This window comes from Dioscorea cayenensis, chromosome 1 (genome assembly GCF_009730915.1).
Source record: "Dioscorea cayenensis subsp. rotundata cultivar TDr96_F1 chromosome 1, TDr96_F1_v2_PseudoChromosome.rev07_lg8_w22 25.fasta, whole genome shotgun sequence".
In the NCBI taxonomy this organism is placed as follows: Eukaryota; Viridiplantae; Streptophyta; class Magnoliopsida; order Dioscoreales; family Dioscoreaceae; genus Dioscorea; species Dioscorea cayenensis.
In genome coordinates this window covers 15,076,142-15,101,078 of record NC_052471.1, presented here as the reverse complement: position 1 = coordinate 15,101,078, position 24,937 = coordinate 15,076,142, and the positions used below count along the sequence as shown (strand labels likewise).

General features: G+C 34.7%; 1 non-coding gene across 1 annotated transcript; it reads left to right on the top strand.

The window, feature by feature from the left end:
- Positions 1-7,486: 7,486 nt before the first annotated feature.
- Positions 7,487-7,592, top strand: LOC120268008. The gene has a single exon (XR_005538684.1). It is a non-coding gene; the product is annotated as a small nucleolar RNA R71 (small nucleolar RNA).
- Positions 7,593-24,937: the final 17,345 nt, after the last annotated feature.

The following is a 24,937-nucleotide window of genomic DNA, read 5'->3' as shown; positions in this document are numbered from 1 at the left end:
AGCCAATCGACAAAAAGTGGGGCACCCGGACATTACGCACCCTAGGATTATTGTTTCAAGTGTAAGACCAATCATTATGTCTCTCAACTGATGCTTAATGAGTTGTGGAAATCCTAAAACACACGGTCCCAAACCTAAGTTCAACAGTGACTAACCCTACACTATTCCCCGGTGGAGAAATCGCTCAGTCTCGATGCCTCACACTGTGCAAGGTTGCTTAAAGCTCTAGGGACTCCAAGTGATAAACCCTATTACCTAATGTAGATCTAACCCTTTAGTCCAGGCGAAAGACCCCTAGTCACAATTAAGCCCCAGATACTAAGGATTATTTCAACTCTTCACTCTGTTGCTCACGCAACTAAGCCCCAGCGGAGTTTATCTCTTAGCACTTCACTCTATTATGATCACAAAGAACTCTTGGAACATGGAGGTAGGATAAATCACATCAAAGCGGAAAGGGGACGTTCCGCTCCCTCTCGACTCACCCTCTCGATCCTCTCCAATCTTGCTTTGTCTAACCCTCATGGTGTGCCATTCACTTACAAGGATTACCAATATAGGCTCTCAACCCTAGTGTCACTCTAAGGGAAAATCCATTCAACAAGTATTCAAGATTGAAACTCAATTAAAAACATCAATTAAAGAAAGAATAATAAAAGGTCAAAAAAACAATAACATCCTAGAGTTTACGAAATCCAAGTACCCAGTAGGGGTTTAGCTCTCCATAGAGCAAGATACAATTAATAATGAAATCTAAAGTAAAAATATGCAATTCATAAGTAAAACAACCTTGGTTTCCGTGTCGATGGTCTTGTGAAGTAGCCACGTTTTCTCCAAAGGTTCCCTCGTCAAGCCTAGGGTACACCTCGCCGAATCTGTGCTGACCAAAGCTCCCCCAATAACTATTTTTGAAGGAATGTGGTGTTGAAAGCCGTCGAACCACTCCAAAAGTCTACCCAAAGCGTCTTCAAACTCTAGCCGCGAGTGCCTTCAAAGATGGTGAAGAGATGAGCAAAAGATGGGAAAAGGTTCTCCAAAACGGTTTGAAATCACGACTTAAATAGGGCTTGAATCAGGCATCCACACGGGCGTGTGGAATTTCCACACACCCTGTGAATCTATAGGAATTGGTTTTCTATGGCATGTGAACAGTTACGCCTACAGTAACTTGCTACATTGATTTTCTGTAGTACCTGCTACAGTACTCCACCAAAAATGCTCATGAATCCACACTTTTCATCGAGGTCACATGAATTGGCCCACATCCATCCGGTAGATCGTGTGGCTTCTTCAATAAAAATCACATTTGACGAAGATCTTTCTATCGTTGCACAAGTCGATCTTTCTATCGTTGCACAAGTCGAAACACATGAGTGTGACTGCTTTTGTGCCCCTCTAATTTGCATGTTCACTCGAGCACAATAGAGGTTGGCACACACTCACTTGTCTTTGGGCACAACTTGTGTCTTCATGTTTGTTCACTCTAAGATTTCATCAATCAAAGTGCCTCCATGATCTACTTTGGTTTATTTCTTCTATACTTGTCTCCACAACCTTATATACACAAAAGAACACAAATACACATGTATAAGTGATAAAATCTGAGAAAAGTAATGCTCATTGTAAGAATAAAATACTTCATATTACTAATACATAAGCACTTATTAAAGTTCCCTACACTTAAGTTTTTGCTTGTCCTCAAGCAAAAATAAAACATTGAATCATAAAAGAAAGAAGTATTGAAAGTGCTTGGCCTTAGGTTCACCAAAACCATGCAAGGGTTGCATTCTACAAGTAAGGAAAATTTCAACACCAAATAAGAAAAATCAATGCTCCAACTAAAAACTCGAATAAAAAAGGACAACAAACCCGAAATCGTGTAAGTGTGTGTAAACTCACTCAAGTCAACCAAACGTATACTCCTCAAAGATCTAAGTTGGAGGGACTTATTTATATACAAAAAGAGAGAAAAGAGATGGTAGTAGCTTCACATATCCTCTAAGGTAGCCCTTTCCAAAGCAGCCTCTAAGGTGACTTTCACACTTTCGAGGCGGTAGCTCTTTCTATCGGGGTAGTAGCTTTCACTCATCCCATGAGATAGCTCTTTATCTCATTAGGGTATAACTAGTATCTGACTTATGAGAGTAGCTTCATACTTCATAGGTGGTAGCTCTTTCCACCCCTAATGCACAAACAAAACAAGTATATAAATATATATATATATATATATATATATATTTTTTGTTTTCCTTTTCATTCAACAAATTTTTTTCAGCAAAATTAACACAAGAAACAAAACTAACTAGTCCCTTAAACATCAAACTCAAGTTTCCACAAGGTTTAATGAGTGAGTAGTGTTATAAGTGTCAATCGGGCAAACATTCCGAAAACTTCAAGTAAGAACTAGAGCATGAGAACATTCAATGTTAAAGATTCTCCTAAATTTAAGAATACAACCATTGCAACTAAGGTAAACCACCATTGGCTACATGAGCATGCAAAATCAACGCATAAAAAAAGAACATGTGTAATGTGAGCTCCCCCTCCACCACCACACTTAAGATGTACATTGCCCTCAATGTACGCATGCAAGCACAATAAAAAGTATAACACTCAAAAGCATATGTGAAGGTGGGTAATTAAAAAAAATACTCCCTTGAACTCCTAATGGTACATTTGATGCAGCTATATTCATTGAGATTTGAGTTCTAATGGGTTGTGGAGCACACACGACCATGTGAAAATCACATTGACCGTGTCCATGACTATTGCCCAATTTTCACACTCAAAAGACCATCTGCACGTATACACAAGGGGGATTCAGTGAAGCTCAATAAAAACAAAACAAAAAAAACTTGAGTATATAAAGATAAAGCAATGAAATACAACTCAAGACAACGAAAATAAACGAAAGACTCAGAAGGAAGATCCTTTTTGAGCGATACAAGTTTAATATAAAATGTAGAAAATAAAATACATAAACATAAAGAAGCTAAACTAAGGACGCATTAAGCGTCGGTGTCATTTGCTGTTTGCTCTGCTGCTGCTGTTGCTGCTACTGGTGAAGTAGGTGGATCAACTGGTAGGGATACTGGTGCTACTGCTGGTGGTGACGGTGGTGCTAGAGATGCCTATCTAGCATGTAAACGAAGCAACATACAGCATATTTAAATAAAATAAATCAAGATTGGTGAAGAAAAGAGGAAATGAGAGCTTACCGACAAAATGGGGATGAAAACGTAGAAAACAGCCAGAAAACTCGAGTGAAAACCCTCTCAATCGACGGTGCGAAGTCGGAAGAGTGCAAGGATATGGTCTCTAAGTGTTTTGGAGTGAAAATAAAAAGAAACACAAACAAGTTTTAAAGAAAAACTGTGCCTCTTAGCGTTCTGTACATCCACACGGGAGTGTGGAAATTACCCATGCCCGTGTGACTCTATAGGGGAGCTTTACAGAGCAGACACACGCCCCTTTGTGCTCTCAGAATAGCACATCTTACCTCTGAACACATCCACATGGGAGTGTAGAAATTACCCACGCCCGTGTGTCTGACCCATAGGGGTATCCACACGCCCCTGTGTCTTCTCTATCCACCTAAGAAATTCCTCTAAGTGTTTCACACGCCCATGTGGAAATTCCACATGGCCGTGGATCTTCAGAGGGCCACTCACAGGGGCGCTCACACACCCCTGTGTCTTTTCAGGATGAAGGAGAACTTATCTATAGAGTTTCACACTGACGTATGGAAATTACCCACGCACGTGTGTAATTCACAAGGTCATCCACAGGGGCAGACACACGCCCCTGTTTCTTCTCAGGATAGAGCTCTGATACTCTGCAGAGAAACACACGCCCATGTCAAAATTACCCACGCCCGTGTGACTCTACAAGGGAGCTTCACAAGGCAGACACACACCCATTTGTGCTCTCAGAATAGCACATCTTACCTCTGAACGCATCCACACGGGCGTGTGGAAATTACCCACAACCGTGTGCTTGACCCACAGGGCCCCACACACTCCTGTGTCTTCTCTATCCACACGAGAAATTCTTCTAAGTGTTTCACACGCTCGTGTGGAAATTCTACACGGCTGTGGATCTTCACAGGGCCAGTCACAGGGGCGCTCACACACCCTTGTGTCTTTTCAGGATGAAGGAGAACTTCTCTGCAGAGTTTCACATGGATGTGTTGAAATTACCCACGCCCGTGTGTAATGCACAAGGTCATCCACAAGGGCAGACACACGCCCATGTGTCTTCTCAGGATAGAGCTCTGATGCTCTGCAGAGAAACACATGCCCATGTGGAAATTACCCACGGCTTTGTGACCATCACAAGGACGTTCACAGGGGCAGACACATGCCCTTGTGTCCTCTCAGGATGAGCTCTGAACGGTGACACACGCCCGTCTGTATTCTCTGAATGACTCAGAAAAATTTGCAGGTTCTACAAAAAAATTCCTGCACCATTATGCACACATAGAACCTGCTTATGCTTTGTAAAATTGACTAGAAAATTATAGAAACACGCTCAAACGACCAAGAAACTTTGCCAATCACAATTAAGCACATGAAAGCACCAATAATCCACAAGAAAACCACAACAGAAGCATGTAGAAATCAAGACGGCAACACTTAAGCTCTTATTCATGCAATTACTAAATTAAAAACTAGAAAAACAATAAAGACGTGGGTTGCCTCCCAAGAAGCACTTGTTTAACGTCAATAAGCTTGACGTACCTAACCTTACTTCACGGGGGCTCATGGATGAAGGTTTCCCTCTTACCCATAACCTAGAAGCATGATGAACATAATCTTTTCAAGGTAGAGTGGGAGTTATCGAGCATGTTACCACACAAGGGTTCATCACATTTACTCCGTGCTTGCACATCCCCATTAACTTTGGGGCGTTTCTTGTGGTGTTTCCTTGCTTGCTTCATTTTTTGGATCATCCTCTTCATGATCCCCGGGTTAGGTTGCACCTAGAGCGGTCCAAAAGCAGATTTGGCGGGCGGGCGGCCCGCTAAAACCCGCATTTGGCAGGGCGGGGCCCTGCCAAATGGCGGGCTGGCAAAATGCCAACATAATCCGACCCGTTTTTGGTTGTGGGTTGGGCGGGCCGGCCCGCCAAAAAATCAAAATAATTAATTTATTTTATTTTTATAAATGTTGTAATATATGAAACATTGAAACATTCATTATAAATTCATAAAAAACTAAATTAAAAATTAAAACATGCACTAATTAACAAAATGAAAAACATCCATTATAATATTCAAAACCTAACAAAATCAACAATAATTACAAAAATCTTTAAATAAAAAAACACTATTATAAATTTACAATCAATAAAATTTAAAAAAAAAAATAACAACAAAACCACAAGATAAAAACATCTATTACAATTATAACATTCATCCATTACAATCAACAAAAAAATTTAGCAAAAATTAATAAAAGCACAAAAATAAAAAAACATCCATTACAATCATAATATTCATCAAAATCAACAAGTCATTAAAATGTTTTGTTATCTCCATATTTCTTTTAAAACATAATTAAATGCATATTAAACTTCATTAAAATTATTTATTTATTTTTTAATTTAAATCCTTAACAATATTTCAATATCAATATATATATATATATATATTATATAAAATATATTATATATAAATTAGAGGCGGGCCGCGGGCTGACCCGCCCCAACCCGCGGCCCGCGCGGGTTGGCCCATTTAGGCCCGCCTCCAGGCGGGCCTATAAAAGACCAACCCAACCCGCACATTTTTATTGATGGGCGGGGTCGGGCCCTGTGAGCCAAGCCCGAATGATGACTCTAGTTGCACCTTGTCCTCTAGACCAAGCATCAAAACTTCTTCATTCTTCGCTTCTTGCTCTACTAACCCCTCATACGAGTCCGGGCACATCATTTCCTGCACATATTCATCTTTTAGTTCATCGGTAGTGTCAAGAAAGTAAAGAGTATCATCAAAGTCGAGAGAATATATTATGGCTTTGGCGAGACGGTATGTAAGCTTGTCATCACCAACTCGTAAGGTCAACTCCCCACCATCCATGTCAATAAGAGCCTTGGAAGTGCACAAGAATGGCCTCCCAAATATCAAAGGAACATCAACATCCTCATTAATATCCAGCACTGCAAAGTCCATAGGAAATATGTACTTGTTAACTTCCACAAGTATGTCTTTGATGATGCCCCTCGGATGTCTCACCATTTGGTCCGCCAATTGAAGTGTCATTCGAGTGGGCCAAGGCTCTCCTAGGCCTAGCTTTTGGAAGAATGTGTAAGGCATGACGTTGATGCTAGCCCCTGAGTCCGACAATGCCTTTTCTTCTTATTGAGCATATTCTTTTGTAAAACTACCGAACATGAAGCATCTAAAATCATAGATGCACTATCCTCCAACTTCCTCTTATTAGTCAAGAGGTCTTTGAGAAACTTTGCATAATAAGGCATTTGAGACAATGCCTCCATAAAAGGAATGTTGATGTGCAACTGCTTGAATAGACCCAAGAACTTCTTGTATTGCTTATCATTTTGGTCACTCTTCAATATTGAAAGATACAGAATTCTTAGATTGTATGGTGGCGCTGCCACCATCTTCTCTTTTGCTATTTCCATAACCTCCACGACCTCTGGTGCTTCAACATTGGTCTTCTCACTTGGAAGCCTATCCTCAACCTCACGATCACTTCTCAAAGTGATCACCTTCACATGTTCTCATAGATTAGTTTTGGTGTTACTAAGCAAGCTTCCTTGAGGTCTCTCCGATAACGACTTCGTAATTTACCCTACTTGATTCTCTAAGTTATGCAATGACGCGGTGTGCTTGCGAAGTGTAACTTCGACTGACTGAAATCTTGTATCCGATAATTGGATGAACATGGTCAAAGCTTTCTCTAGATCGGTCATCCATGTCTTCAAGCCTGAAACTCGATTTTCCATGTTCGGGGCTTGTTGTTGTAGTTGGAAACCCGGTGGTGCCATGGCTTTTTGTTGCCCAGGGGTACTCCATGAAAGATTCGGGTGGCTCCTCCACTCCGGATTGTAGGTGTTGCTATATGGGTTTCCTTGGCCTTTTATTGCATTTCTTACATAGTCAACTTGCTCCACAGAGGATGTACCGCTAATGGCAATCAGACATTCGAATGGGGCATGTCCTCCTTCACGTTCATTGCAACTCGTTATGGCCACTAATCTAGGAGAACTTAGAGTGTCTAACTTCTTGCTCAATGACTCAACTTGGGCCACCAACGATGTAACCGCATCAATCTCATGGAGGCCGGCCATTTTTATCTTTTCCCTTACATTCCATTGGTAGCTATTCAAACCCATTTCTTCAATTAATTGCTGGGCTTCTTCGGTGGTCTTGTTTCCCATTGTTCCTCCCGCAACGGCATCAAGAAGTTGTTTGGTGCTTGAGTTCAACCCGTTATAAAATGTATGAATGACCATCCATTCGGGGAACTCGTGTTGTGGACACTTCCGCAAGAGGTCCTTGAATCCCTCACAAGTCTTAAACAAAGATTCAAGCTCCATCTGAACAAATGAAGATATCTCATTATGAAGCTTTGCCGATTTTCCCGGAGGAAGTACCTTGCAAGGAAAGCTTCGACCATTTCGTTCCATGTTGTGATGGAAGTTCTTGACAATGAGTGGAGACACTGTTTGGCCTTTCCTTTCAATGAGAATGGGAAAGCTCTCAAGTGAATTGCATCATCAGAAAACCCATTGATCTTCAACATGTTGTACACTTCAAGGAAGTTCTCAATATGATTGTTTGGGTCTTCGTTGGCTAATCCATTAAATTGTGCGGACTGTTGAACAATTTGAATAAAGGCTGGCTTCAACTCAAAATTCTAGGCTGCCACTAGTGGCCTCACAATGCTCGATTGTGTCCATGAACAGTAGGTCTAACAAAATCTAAATGTGTTCTTTGTTGTCCCCTCTTGTTCGGCCATGTTTTCAGATTCTTCAACTTCTATTTCAGCTGGATGATTCTGTTCTTGCACAGGTTCTTTGTCCTTTCTACGAAGTGTTTGTTCAAGTTCAGGATCTCCTTCAACCAATGTCGAAGGGTTCCTCAGGTCATAACCTGGAGCTGCAACCAAAGAAAGAAAAGCAAATCAGAACGATGGAAGAATAAGAAAGTGTAGAATAGAACAAGTGATGAATAGCTAAAATAGCAAAGTGCAAAGTGTTTCCCAAACACCTATTCCTCGGAAATAATGCCAAAAACTTGACAACACCCTTTCCGTGTGTATCACAAGTGCACGGGTTTGTCGAAGTAATAATACCCTATTGAGTGGGTAGTCGTATCAACAGGAAATAGTGATCATAAACACAAAGATTGCTATTTAACTAAAAAGAAGATGAATTGATAGTGATGTGAACAAAATCAATGCAAATGGATATAAAAGAAGAATAAAGCGCAAATAAATGATAAGAGAAGCAATCGACAGAAAGTGGGGCACCTGGACATTGTTCACCATAGGATTATTGTTTCAAGTGTAAGACCAATCATTATGTCTCTCAACTGATGCTTAATGAGTCGTGGAAATTCTAAAACACATGGTCCCAAACCTAAGGTCAATCGTGACTAACCCTATACTATGCCCCGGCTGAGAAATCGCTCAGTCTCGACGCCGCATACTGTGCAAGGTTGCTTAAAGCTCTAGGGACTCTAAGTGATAAACCCTATTCCCTAATGTAGATCTAACCCTTTGGTCCAGGCAGAAGACCTCTAGTCACAATTAAGCCCCAGATATTAAGGATTTACTTCAACGCTTCACTCTGTTGCTCACGCAACTAAGCCCCAGCGGAGTTCGTCTCTTAGCACTTCACTCTATTGTGACCGCAAAGAACTCTTGGAACAAGGAGATAGGATAAATCACATCAAAGCAGAAAGAGGACGTTCCGCTACCTCTCGACTGACCCTCTCGACCCTCTCCAATCTTACTTTGTCTAACAGTCATGGTATGTCACTCACTCACAAGGATTACCAATATAGGCTCTTAACCCTAGTGTCACTCTAAGGGAAAATCCATTCAACAAGAATTCAAGATTGGAACTCAATTAAAAACATCAATTAAAGAAAACATAATAAAAGGTTAAAAAAACAATAACATCGTAGGGTTTACAAGTCCAAGTACCCAGTAGTGGTTTAGCTCTCCATAGAGCAAGATACAATCAATAATGAAATCGAAAGTAAAAACATGCAATCCATAAGTAAAACCCCCTGGGTATTCGTGTCGATGGTCTTGTGGAGTAGCCGTGTTTTCTCCAAAGGTTCCCTCGTCAAGCCTAGGGCACACCTCAGCAAATCAGTACAAACAAAACTACTCGAAACCCTAGCCGCGAGCTCCTCCAAAGATGGTGAAGAGATTGGCAAAATATGGGAAAAAGATCCCCAAAATGGGCTGAAATCGTGACTTAAATATGGTTGGAATCAGGCATCTACATGGGCGTGTGGAATTGCCACACACCCGTGTGAATCTATAGGAATTGGTTTTCTACGGCATGTGAATAATTACGGCTACAGTAACTTGCTACATTGATTTCCTGTAGTATCTGCTACAGTACTCCGCCAAGATGCTCCTGAATCCACACTTTTCATCGAGGCCACATGAATGGGCATACATCCATACGGTAGATCGCGTTGCTTGTTCAATAAAAATCACATTTGATGAAGATCTTGCTATCGTTGCATAAGTCGAAACACATGAGTGTGACTGCCTTTGTGCCCCTCTAATTTGCATGTTCACTCTAGCACAATAGAGGTTGGCACACACTCACTTGTCTTTGGGCACAACTTGTGTCTTCATGTTTGCTCACTCCAAGATTTCATCAATCAAGATGCCTCCATGATGTACTTTGGTTTCTTTCTTCTATACTTGTCTCCACAACCCTATACACACAAAAGAACACAAATACACATGTATAAGCGATAAAATTTGAGAAATGTAATGCTCATTGTAAGAAAAGAATACTTCATATTACTAATACAGAAGTACTTATCAATTGTATCTAACTTTTGTAGCTTATTTTCTTAGGATATGAGGGTTTAGGTTAAGTATAGTTCTTCTTGGATTACATAAGGTGGCTACTTCGATATAAGAGTTGTATGGTTGTAGGAATCGATATTTTTATAGGAGAGGTAAAAGGGAGTAGCATGGATACCTTGATGGAGGGAGTTGCCAAATACAAGAGTAGCTCGAATAGTGAATGTAAGGGCCAAGTTTAGCTTAAGGTCTTCGAATTGATTCTCTTTGTAAATGGAGTCTATTAAATCAAATAAGAGAGTTTCTTGGGCAAAAGAGTTGCTTGGTTGTAAGGATATCTAAGAACAAATCTATGTTGATTTTTTAGCTTGTATATGACTCAATTGAATTGATCTCAAAACAACCATATAACCCTTTTATTTTACTTAAAAATTCTAAATTTTTAATGCACATAGAGAGATTCGAACACTAATGTTCATTTCAGGTAGGATTTATTCTTCAAAAGCCTTTACACATTTATTTTCTTTTCTTTTAATTTGAAATTTTGAATTTTATCTTCTGTGCACAAAATATTGATATAATTTCTCAAATAACACTCATCTCTATATTATATCATATGACATATGCACTTGCTAGCAAATCCAACAAGTCACATCAAGTTTCTGGCACCATTACTGAGTGCTATGAAGCGTTCTTGTGGTATTTCAAAACTATTTATTAATTTGAGAATTTTTTTTATTTTTGTGTATTATATGAAATTTTTGATGTGTTTTCTAGTATTTTATGACCAATTCTAGGACCTAAGAATGGGAGGAATATGACCCCAATCCATAGAGAACAACTTTACAAAACAAAATAGAAAAAAAGACAATAAATAGAAGAAACCATGGATGGTGTATAACAACTCAAATATGCAAAGAGAGGTGCATGATAGAAGCATTGGAATGAATAGAGCTAGGCCATTGAGATTATATAGTGCCAAACATAGAAGAGATTGAGAGAGCATTCAAAGGCAGGTTAACAAAGTAAATAATTTTGACATCAAACCGGTAATAATATGATTAATTCAATAATTTGTTCAATTTGGAGGTTTAGAATATAAGGATCAAAATTCTAACATAGAAAACGTTTTGGAGGTATGTGACACTTTTGAACATAATGGAGTATTAGACAATAATGTTATTAGATTGAGGTTATTTCCGTTCCTATCGATCACAATATGGGATAATATGACTCAAAAATTCTTAGGCAAGAAGTTTCATGTAGTTAAGACTGCTAAGCTTAGAAATGAGACAAGGTGACTTTGAATCATTGTATGAATCATGGAAGGGATTCAAAGATTTGATGAGACGATGTTCACAGTATCTTAGTTTAGCCTTAAGTACAAACATTTTAGAATGGACTGACAACATAGCTACTAGGATTTTTTTGGATGCGATATCTAATGAAATAGTGATGAGGAAATCCTCTAAATAAAATTTATGAATTTTTGAAAGAGAATGGCTTCCAATTTATATCAATTGTTAGTTTTAGAGGGGTACTGGTGTAGTGATTTTCTCTCAATCTCTCATGTAATGTAAGCATACATACACTCAATGTAAAATCAAACTGATAAAAGAAAAGAAACACACAAATTGGTTACCTAGTTCAGCACAACTTGCCTATGTCAGGGGGCCAAGCCTAGAGATAACAATCCACTAAAAAAGGGGAAGAAAGAAAATTACAACACTTGCTCTCACTCTCCCAATGAATATATATGAACCCTCTCTAGATTGGCGGCTGGCCACTCTCACTTACCCTTACACAAGCGTCTCTCTGAGGTGGCACATCCTAAATCTTAGAGTAGGGTCTCCTATATAGACCATTCCATGCCCCACATATAGTGCCTCCCTTTTTTAGAATCTCTGCAGCTCTTAATTTAGACATCTTCCAAAATTATACATTGTAACTCCTATTGTAACCCAGTTTGCAACGCGGCCCACCCATTGATCTTGACTGAGTTCTAGCTTCCATTGCAATGTGACGTTGGGATACCTCCAACCCTTCCGGTTGTGCCAGTCCAAGTCGATGCAGTTAACTCCTCCCAAGCTCTTTCTACCAGCAACTAGCTTGCCTCCTCACATCAGATAAGTAGATCTATCTCCCGAGAGTCACACCCACTAAGGTGCGTCTTCATCTCACCAAAGATGGTCTTCAAAGATCTTCAAAATCTTCTTTCCAAACTTGATCTCCATTCATTCAAGTTTGGTCTTCACAATCATAAAACTTGATCTTTATTCATCTAAGTTAGTTCTTCAATGTCTTCCAAGCATGATCTTCATTCATTCAAGCTTGGGCTTCAATTATCTCCAAATATATTTATGCCTTCCGATGTATTTATCCTTGAATAGCTTGTCTTCAATTAGCTCCACCCATATTTAGTTTTCCTCCAAATCTGAACAAATCTTTAATTGTATCTAAATATAGACTTGATGAGATCTTGCCTCCAAGCCAAGTCATCTTTCCATGTTACTAAGCTATGCCACATCATTGTTTTGCCACATCATCTTGAACATGTGTCAAGTAATGACAATCATAGAGCTCCAGCTCTAACATCAATGACCAACAAAGAGATAACCTTCATGAAGAGTAGCTAGTATACATAGTGTGGTTGCATATATGGCTTTAGAGGTGAAAATAAAAGCTTTTAGTAAGAAGTTTGAAAGGCTTAAAATGCAACAAACATCAAATTGTAATGCAATTGTGATTTTTGTGGAGATGGATACCCAAATCATGAATATCAAATTAGAAATATAAATAGTTTCAATAAAGTATATGACCATTCAAATTTTGTTAACAATTTCAAAAGGCCAAACAACTTATGAAATCCCTATATTAAAGCTTACAATCAAGGATGGAGGTACAATCCAAATTTTTTCTGAAGTGGAAATAATACATTAAAGCCATCTCCATCTAGGTTTCAACCTCAATATTAGAAGTTAAGTGTAAAGAAAATGGTTTTCAGTGTAATAGGAGAAGCGAGAAGAATGAAGTTAGAATTCAAAAGCCTAAAGCATCAATAATTATGACAAATTTCCTCCTCATTATCAAAGAAGAGCCAAGACTCACTACCAAGTGACAACAAGGTAAAGTTTAGGGAGCAAGTACAATTGGTGTTGCCTAGAAGTGCAAAGGTTTTGGGAAACCCAAAGGAGAACAAAGGCAAAGAAAAATTTAATGAATTGTCACTTCAAGTAGACTCACATAAGACAAACATAAATTTATTTTTCCTATTGATTTCGTGATGTTAGATATGGCGGTAAACTTATCATTTTAGGAAGCCTATTTTTCTCAATTGAAAAGCAGTGATTGATGTTTGTCAAGGAAAGTTAATCTTGAGAATTAATGATGAAAAAATTGAATTTGATATTCATAAAGCAATAGTTATCGAATTTGCTCTTTTGTCCTACGTATATTGTTTTAGTATTTCGCATGTGTTGAGAATGTAAGATATGAAATGTTGAGGAAAGAAGGCAATGAATAGTGCATGTTTTGTCTTAGTGATTGGGAGGTACTAAGTGACCATCTTCAAAATCAAAAGTCAATCATTGAAATTTTCTTGCCACAAATCCAAAAGAAATATTTTAAAAAATTTCTCAACACATTTTTAATAAACCCTATCATGAGGTATATGTAAGGATGGCAAAAACCGAACAGACCGGATCCGCCTCGAATGGTGTGATTTTTTTTTTGTTGAAAATCATGGGGCGGGGTAGGGCAGGTTTGGCCCCGCCAGCTAAAAATTTGCATATACATCCCTATATATTAATATATACATAAAATTTTTATTTTTTTTTATCTCAACTCTTATAAAAGTGGCCCGGGGGTGAGTGTAAAAATTTGCGGGGCTGTTGTGGTATTGAGAAGTTAAAAAAAAAGCCAAGCTAGGCAGGGCGCGGGACGAGATATATTGCAGGAGGAGTGGGACGGGGGAAGGGCGAGGACGCCCTGCCCCTGCCCCTGCCCCTGCCCCGCCTGATTGCCATCGCTAGGTATATAGCTAGTCAAAAATGGAAATTCCTAGTACAGTTTTAAGAAACCCAAGCAAAATCCAAGTAGGCCATCTTCAAAATTTAGCCAAAACATTGTCAATCACAGTTGCTGAGGCATTTACAAACATCATTTTCCATTTCTAATCCGTTGCTAATTCACTTTAGCAATGGATTAGAAACAAAAAATTTTCAGTTTCTAAAACTGCATTGCTAATTTTTTACAAATGAAATAGGATTCGGTTTAGACATTTGTAACCAAATTATAACGGAATAATTTATGTTTCCAAATTTTTAAAATAGCAACAGAAATTATTTCGTTTCAAAATCATTGCTGAATTCTGCAATATAATTTATTTCATTGCTAGCCCGTTTCAGAATTTAACAACGGATTTGAAATAGATTTGGGGATAGTTTTAAATTGTTTTTTAATTAGAAACAAAAAAATATTATGTTGCAAATTTGTTGCTAAAATTAATATATATATATAATTATATTTTTAAAATAGATTAATCTATTTCTAATCCATTGCTAAAACCCTAATTAACAAAAAGAATAAAATATTATATTTATTTATATAATTGATATATACAATGCATGTTATAACAAACTAATTTTTCTAACTAATAAAGCTAACAAATAATGATTTCATTAATGCATATAGAAAACAAATGTCCAAAAACAAAGTTTAACAAAAGAAACATGATAACAAATAACTAATAAACTACAACTAATTTAGATGGCCAATATCATGGTCATCATTAGCTGCCTGTGAGTCTAGAGTGAACTGTGAGCATTGAAGTATCCTAGTCCAAGCTCCATCATCATATCCTATATTTGACACATCATCTGTTCATGATACTGATCTCTCTCTTCCCTCATCTCGTGTACACCCTACTGAAGCCTTTTGTTATCATCCTTTATCTCGCATAGACTCTGTTGAAGCTCCTTGTTATCATCTTTCATCTCGTGCAGACTCTCCTGAAGCTCTTTGTTTTTATCTTTTAGCTTATTAATAGTCTCACTCAGCTATGTAATTTTAACTTATAGCTTCTTGGATGATGTACCTATAAATGAGAAGCAATTCAACAATATTGTATGCTTGTCTAATATTAGCATGTAGGTCCATAGATGATGTACCTATAGATGAGGTCTATAATAACTAGGGATAGAAAATAGATGCTTGGGAGCCCTCTCCATAAACCTGACATTACTTTTCCCCTTCCATAGCTTGAAGGAATATATTTGTTTTGTCCACAATAGAAGGCTCATAACCCTTTTTTTGTGTTTGCGCTGCTTGATCCACAAGGTTCAAATAACGATCCTGCCACAATAAATTTGAGAAGTAAAATATTGTGATTAACACAATCGATTAAAAACTCATGAATTGTAAAAAAAGTCTACAACTTAAATATATATAAATAAATTACTCATCCATAACTCAAATACACATAATGAGTTATTTGATCTATTTACCTTGATGGCCTAGGCTCTTGCATCAATAAGGTTAGAGGTACCCTTCTTTGTATGCGTCACTTCGAAAAGCTCATATGGAAGAGGCTCAAGACCAAGCCTCGGTCGCTACAATAATATAGCAACTTATATTAAGTTGAAATTAATGTTAGAAATATTATGTGAAGAATAAAGTTATATTTATACAAATAAAAATACATTATAATTCAATCACATACCTATTTTTTTCTTTACCTTTTCTAAAGGCACACATCAATGATCTATAACGTTCTGCAGTTTTGTGCTGCCATGCCGTCTTGTTAATATATGAAATTGACTCATCCCAGATGAAGTGTCTCTATAGTTTAATATGAAAATGAATACATAAATTACGTACACTACAAAAGTTAAGATTTTTAATGACAACTTTTTTATGTCACTTGGTTATTTTGCCACAAATATTAGGTTTTTTGTGTCAAAAAGGGTAACAGACACTATTGTTTAACTTAATTGTGCTAACTTATGTTTTTGTTACTATTATAGTGATAATTGTGACAATTTAGTATATGTCACAATTAATATATTAACAGTGGCAAAATTTCTTTTGTGCCCAATGTTCGTTACTAAAAACATACAAGATTTTATGTCAAAAATTTCTTAATGAGAATGATATGTAATTGTGATAAGAAATATTCTTGTCACTATAATTTTTTATTTATTTTGACGAAAGTGTTCTCCATCACTCAACATATATTTTTTGTTACAACAATTTTATCATAAAAAATTCAACCATTTTGTGTCCACTAAATATTGCCACAAAAATTAAATTTTTTAACCATGTTATGGGGTTTTTTATGCTAAAAAAGTTAACTGACACAATAGTTACGATTAGTTGTGACATCTAATTGTTTTGTTACTATTACAATTTCAATTGTGACAATTTAGTATTCATCACAATTATATATCTTACCTTTTGGGTTGATAGTTATGGACAGAAAAAATTCAAATGCATAGTATATATAGTTGTAAATTATATTATTAATAAAATATTAAAAACTCTATTTTTTTCCTACCCAATCTCAAAGGATATGTATAGATTTTTTAAGTAATTATAGATAGAATTTAAAAGGTTTTTAAAATTAAAATTTGACATGATTTTATCAAACAAAATTATTATTTATAAATACTTCAAAATAACCTATTAGATACAAAAAATTTTGTTCTATTAAGTCAAAATATTAACCTATTAAAACATTTAAAAGTAACTATGCCCAAAATACTAAATCACATCAGCGTATTGTCGTAGGTATCTACAATGCAAAGAAGAATATTCCATATATATATATAGATTCATCAATCATTTACCAAATAAACAACTATTTTTCACATAAAATACCAAAAGTAACCAAAAAATATATATTAAAAAACAGTATAAATATAGGTTGGCTTTCTCCAATCTAGTTTTAATATACCAAATAATTATGCTTGTACTACAAGAATTATGACATCATGATTTTTTTTTGTAACTATCAATCATTTTGTCACAAATATGAAGTTTTTTGTGATAAAAAAATTAATTAACATTATTTTTTAAGTTAACTGTAATGAATTTTTGGTCACTAAAACAATTATAATTGTAACGATTTAGGGTCTCTCACAATTACGTTGTCACTATTAATATACCTATAGTGGCATAAATAATATTTTCATTTGGTGCGGCGAAAGGGTTCTTCACCACTTTGGTTATGTGATCACATTTTTGTCACAAAAATTCAACTATTAATATCTACTAAATATTGTCACCAACTAAAAAGTATGTTTAACATATTTTAGGATCAAATTCGATATGCGTGTGTCTATATATATATATTTATATAAATGCTTTTTAAAAGAAAAAACTATTCAAAATTTAAAAATATTTGTAAAAATTTGAGATAAAAATCGATGTAAAAAATATTCTCCGAATTCATTGTTGTGCTAGTTGTTATTGTTTACCCAATCCTCAAAATTGATATTTTAAGGGATAGAAAACAAGTTTTTAATTTAGATTATACCTAGGATTTATAGTATTAGAAGAAGATTTTAAAAATTAAAATTAAATAGAGATTTACTAAATCTCACAAAACAAAATCTAGATAATATAATTTTTGAAAAATAAAATTTAAAAAGATATATATTCTCAATGAATTTAACATATAAAAAGAGTGATACCTCGAGTAACTATGTGTCTATGGAGATCGATGGCAAGAGTTCGGCTTCATTTGATTTGGAGAATTAAAGTGACTCAACTAGTCTTTGATGCAAAGATACATGTTATTGATGGCCACAAGACTTGCTTATTTTTATTTCTTAAATTCTTTTGCATATTTTATGCAATGTATAAGAGATAATTATTTTTTTCCTTTATCTTTTTTAATTTTCAAAGTTAGGTTTATTCAATTTTTTTCAATGATGATTGTTTGTTAGTGTTTCTTTTCTGAAACTTTGAATTTGAAGTTCAGGTTCATCATCGGAATTTTAATTATGTTAATGCAACATGGAGCTTGTCTCAATTTAGAAGAAATAATGATATGAATGTTGCAATTAAATTAGAATTTTTTATTTTTTAAAATAATTTTATTAGATTCTTATTTTTTTTCCTACATGTGCAGAATAAGCATCAAAGAAAGGGAATAACACTAAAGTCCTAACAAAGGAGTTAAATTCTAGCAGAGGTTGAGGCTGTAAAGTAAAAGAGAAGATTCAAATGCATAAAGGAGTGCTTCATCTCCAAATTTAGGATAATTTTATATATTTTTTTCTTTTTTTAAAAAGGATAATTTTATATTCTTTTTTCTTTTTTTAAAAAGGATAATTTTATAATTGTATTTTGGATATTAAATTTTCCAATTTTATATATTCAAAATTTGAATTTTGTATATTTTGATGATATTTATTTATTTATTTTCATATAATATTAAATAATTTATTTGCTTGTTTGACAATATTTTTACTACTAAAATTTTGTCTAGACAAAAGTATCAAAATATAGCTTTATATTTATCACAAATAATTAATTATATTAGTGACAAAATTAGCGTAACATAATTTTTATTTTAGTGACAACATTATTTTTAAATTAATAATTTTATTTATGACAATATAAACACATAACAATATCTCAAAGTAACATTAGTGATGAAGTATTGGTTACCAATAAAAATATAACTATTGAAAAACACGTTTTGTCACTACTAAATATTTTCATAGGCAATAATTTTGTCATAATAAAATAGATTATTGTGACGGCTTCTTCATCACAATTTAGCATTTTTCTTATGTTAAGAAAATTGACACAACTGAACAAATTATTGTGAACACTTTATTCGTTATAATTAAAATTTGTTGTGTTAACAAAATTGACATAAATAAATAAGATTATTGTAGCCACATCATTTTATCACAAATAATAAATTTGTTAGTGTCGTGAAATTGGTCACAAAAATATGGAACAATTGTGACCATTTGTCTAAAATGGTCACTCTTGTATTAGCAACGGAGGTATTTGTGATGGGAGGTGACGACTTTTAAAATTTACTACTATTACTAATTGTGATTAAAATTATTGTTTTTAGTGATAACTTTTGTTATCACTAAAAATACAATTTGTTGTAGTGGTATGCATCTACAAATGCTACTTTTCAATTCAAACAGTAGATAAGTATCAAAACTTAAAAAAAAAAAAATGAAATTGTGACAAATGTAAATTCATGCTTGTTATCCTTTTCATTAGCTTCATCCTTCATCTTCTTTAATCTATTTGTATATGAAGAAATTAACAGTTAAGTAATTAGTTGATTAGATACGTAGTCAAAGTTATAACTCCAAATTAATTGAAATAGATGAGGAAAGTAGCTTAAACATACAGCTGACGAAATGGTCAGAAATTGTTTTAAGAAATTAAACTTATCTTTGCTCTTGTTAATTTATAAATGAATGTTTTGACCTAAAGAATGCATTTGATAATCTTATCACTAATTGATTAAGACAAGAGAGTAGAAGATTAAGTAATTGACTTCTCTAATAAAGAAATAAAGAAAACAGTACATATAATTTATTAGTTAATTAAAGCAAAAGAAACAAAATTTATACATTCCAAAACAAATAACAAATAAATAACATTAATTTTTCATTTTAACTAGTGGTTATTTAAAACATTGAAATTCATTCTAGTAGAAGTCTTTTGTCTCTTTAGAAACATTCTTCTAATAGTGTCCATTCTAGTCCATTCTTTCCTTAAAGACAGATGTGATCCATCGAGTACAAACATCAGAAGGATGAAAACTACAAACAAACAAACAAAAACAATAACAACCAAATATAAAAGTTAAAAACAATAAACAAAATAAATTACTTGCATCAAACAATTACACTTAAAAACTAATAAATTTTAAACTTACACTCCATTTACTACTTGTATGTGCATTCTCCCCAAACTTATAGCATGGTCCAAATCATCCAGTGATAATATTAGATTTCCACTAACAGGTGTAATAGGAAAACCACCATCATGAGTAGCACCTCTACTAGCATAAGGAGTAGAAGTAACATGTGATGGAATCCACAGTGTCATAGAAGTTGAACCGTCATCATGGTCATCGTGCGTAGACGTAGGCTCTTGATCTGCAGGTGAAATGATATGTCTAACCTAATCTAGCATGCCTTTGTAAGTAGAACCTCCTCTACGACCTTTATAATAATACCCTTCTCTCATTTTGCCTAAACAATCACTGCCGCATCAAAATATATACTAATATAATACAAGTACCTATTATTATTATTTCTCATCTTGCCTGAACAATCACTGCCACATCGATATATACAAATATAATACAAGTACCTATTATTATTTCTCATCTTGCCTGAACAATCACTGCCACATCGATATATACAAATATAATACAAGTACCTATTATTATTATTATTATTATTATTATTATTATTGTTGTTGTTGTTGTTATTATTCTTATTATTATTGCTATTCTTATTATTGTTATTATTATTATTATTATTATTATTATTATTATTGTTATTATTAGCAGAATGTATTTAATAGTCCCCGAGAAGTTTGCACTTTCCCTATTAGTCCCTGTTAGTTTCCCATTTTCTTGAAGGTCCCTCCTTTATTGAGCTCTTTTTTAGTCCAAATTCTACAAACGGTGTAAAATGTGGGGTTAAGTGATAGTGAAAATTACTAGAGTGCCCCCTGAGTGGAGAAACTTCTCCAGCCACCCGAAATGATGAGATTACCCTCCACTTTCTTTTTCTTCTTCTTCTTATTATTTATTCTTCTTCATCTTCTTCTTATTTATTATTTATTCTTCTTTATTTATTATTTGTTAATGTTATTTTTATTTATTTATTTATTTATTTATTTATTATTATTATTATTATCTGTTATATATTATTTATTCTTATATAGGTAAAATCTTTATTTCAACATATAAATATTTCCATAAATACAAATTCATAACACTGGAAACACATATACACAAAAAAAACAGAACGATAAACTGGAAAATTGTATAGCACACAAGTACAACTATAATTACACAGGAACAAACATAATTAAACATTAAAAACATAATTACACAGAAAGAAACATACTTACACCGGAACACGATATACTACACAAGACCATCTAACATTACACAAAAACACATGTTATTACACAAGAAACACATAAAGTATACGTACCACCTACATATAAATGTACCACCTACATAATTAAAAGTCTCGACATCAACGTTCATACTTGCTGAGAAGGAGTCCCTGCATGACAATGCATACCACAGACAATATCAATAACAATGTTTATTACATACCAAACATAAAAACTACACAGAAATGGATAATATTAAACAAGAATGCATAATATTACACAAAAAGTACTGTTACTATAGGAAACACATGAAGCTAATTTAATACACATAAATGTGTTTAATTACATGGAAACACACAAATTACAGGTAACTGGCACTCGATTCGGCAAAGCATTTTATACGAGTTAGGTGTCACAAACTTCACCCACAACACAAAAGGTTCTCATTGATTATAAACACATGCATTGTATTTGAAAAAGCTATAAAGGTTATCGGTTCTCATTGATTATAAAATATGAGAAAATGAAGAACCTCAAAAAAAGCTATTTCCAAGGTCTCTAGAAGATGAAGAATAAAAGATGAGACAATGACGAACCTAAGAAAGCCTTTTCACGGCCTCTAGAAGGTTTAGAATAATAAGGGGGATAATGAAGAACTAAAGGAGAACAAAAAATGGGGGAGCTTCAATAACAAGATAAAGAAGAACAAAATGAAGAAGAAGAACAAAATGAAGAAGAAGAACCTAAGAAAGCTCTTTTCACGGCCTCTAGAAGGTTTAGAATAATAAGAAGGATAATGAAGAATTGAAGGAGAACAAAAAATGGGGAAGCTTCAATAACATGATAAAGAAGAACAAAATGAAGAAGAAGAAGAAGAAGAAGAAGAAGAAGAAGAAGAAGAAGAAGAAGAAGAAGAAGAAGAAGAAGATGATGATGATGATGATGATGATGAAGAAGGAGAAGAAGAAGAATTAGATAATGATGATGAAGAAGGAGAAGAAGAAGAATTAAATAAGAAAAAAAAAAGAAAAAGTTTTGATATTTGAAATTTCCTTGGGGTTTGGTTTTATTTTTCTTCAAAAGTAGATGTGACATGGAGGAAAAAATCCCTCCAATCTTTACTTTTGAGACAAGGGCATTCTTGACCATTCACACCAACTGACGACTACATTTCATATAGATAGTTTTATACTCTTTTCATGCATTTATCTTGTCTTTAAGTGTTTATTTGTTGTGATTCAGTGCTACTATAGGTATTATTATGTAATTCTGCAGGAAAACAGGTTCTTATGCAAAAGAACAGAATTCAGCACAAATACAGTGTGAAAAGAGGTCTAAAACATAATGTTACAGGTGAAGCACGGTCTGAGCAAGGGCGTACTCCATCCCTATGAAAGTTTTAGGAATTTCACACCAGGCGAAGCACAACATTGTAGTAAAAACACTATAGCTGACTACTGTAACAATTCACTGTAGCGAATCATTATAGCACATAGTATGGAGAAATAGCACGGTTTCAGTGCTCCTTTCATGGGAGTGCTTATGTTGAATTTCTAATTCAATTGCCCAAACTTTCCCGATAAATCCACGGTGTAAAAGCATGGCCTAAGCACGACCGTGCTCACCTCGAGAAGCACCTTTTAAGCCTAGATCTAGGTCATTTGGAGGGTATCTATTTTTCTTTTTCTTCTTCTTAGGGGGTAGCTACCAATTTCTTCCCCTTCACATTTTTGGGGCTGGATGCGAAGCTAAGGTGCAGATCTCAAGTAAAGCGGAGCCTGGCCGGCGGGACTTCACAAGAGCACCATCACAGTGGTTGAGAAGCAAAGTGGGGAATCTTTCATGGCTTCTTATTCTTTTGTTTTCCTTAGCATTCTATTGATTTGTACAACTATGAGGGGCTAACCATTGTCCAGTAGCCCGGATCTATGAACTTAGTTGCTTATGTGTTATGTTGATTTACTTGCGTTTAATGTCTACGGAGCTCTAATGTATTTTTGTGTTTTAAACGTGTTTGCATAACTTGACGTGCTAGATTTGCTAGATGCTTGTGTAAAACTTGACATGTGTGAATTGTCGTAGCTGCGATTACCTAGCGTAGTTGCAAAACTTGACATGTTTTGAAGCCTGTAGTTACACTTGCAGCCCTTGACGTAATTGAGAGCAGTAGATGCAACATTGCTTTTGAGCACTCGCAAGGATCTTAGGATGTACCTGGTAGACTTTAGAAGCAAGTCCATACACATATTTCCAAGAGGTTAGTCTGGGACACTGCTCTATCTCTGCGTTTCTCACCAAGTTCATTTCCAACCCTTACCTGTCATCCTTCCCTTTTTTATTTTATCTAGTTATCACATTTACATTAATTTGTGATCCGGTTAGACATTAGAATGTGAACTGGTACTAGAAGTCCAGTTCCTGTGGCTCGACAACCCTACCCCTCATAGGGTACCACTTTATTACTTGTAACGATCCGTGCACTTGCGAAGAGTACATCACCAACATAACTAATGGTTTTGACGGCAAGAACTAAAAGGAAATGGGAACAATAAAGGAGGGACTATATGGAATATTGAAAAGTCAAAGGGATTGAACAGGAAAAATGAAACTTCCCAGGGACTAAAAAGTAATTATGCCTTATTATTATTATTATTATTACCATAGAACTTTCATTAATTTCTGCAAACCATAAAGCTTTCGTTAATTTCTGCAAATTTTATTATTATTATTATTGTTGTTGTTGTTGTTGTTGTTATTGTTGTTGTTATTATTGTTATTACTATTATTGTTATTATTATTATTATTATTACTATTATTATTTTACTTTTATTTTTATATTTATTATTATTGTTATTATAGTTATTGTTGTTACCATAGAACATTCGTTAATTTTTCTAAATTCATCATTTTCATCTCTACAAATTCATCATTTTCATCCCCTTTATCGTTAAAAGCTATTACCATAGAACATTCATTAATTTTTACAAATTTATCATTTTCATCCCCTTTATCGTTATTTTCTGATTTAAGTAAAGCCTCATCTTCACTCTCTACTTCTTCATCATCTATTTCAATATCTGCCACATTTGGATCATTTAGAGATTGTTCTGCATCAAAAACATTGATGTGTATCGAAGAAGCTTCCATTTCATCTTGTTGAAAAGGTGCTTCACATGATACTGATATTGTCCCAAGAACTTGTTTAGGAAGCCCTATAATAGATCTAGCTTTTACTTTGAATACTTCCCACCATTCAACTTTGTCATGCTTTAAGCTAGGGTACGTTGTATAATTAACTTGTATTGCTTGAATAGCAAGAACAAAGGGTTCATATTTCTTAAAGAACTGCTTATGGTTGACGTCCACAAGTTTATATTTCAAATGATATTTTGTTCCGGCATTTGGTGCTAGATCAAACCAATCACATTTAAACAAAATGGTTTCCTTGATTGGTAACCCTGAGCACTCTAAGCATAGAACCTCCCTTAGTTGGTCATAGTAGTCATTTTCGTCTGTAGTATAGTTTGTACCCTTTATGCATACACCACTATTCATTGTCATGCAATCTTAATTGTCACTTGTTGAATGAAATATATACCCATTCACTATGCATCCACTGTAAGATTTATAGCTTCTTAGTAGTCATTTTGACAAGTCCTTCAAGAATTGATTGGAAATATTTTTGGAGGGATCATGAGCAAAATTGTAGAACACATTGCAAATTCATGTTCTAATTTCTCATTAGCATAGATATTTCACATATTAAAACATTGTATAAAATCAAAAGCAAGCCA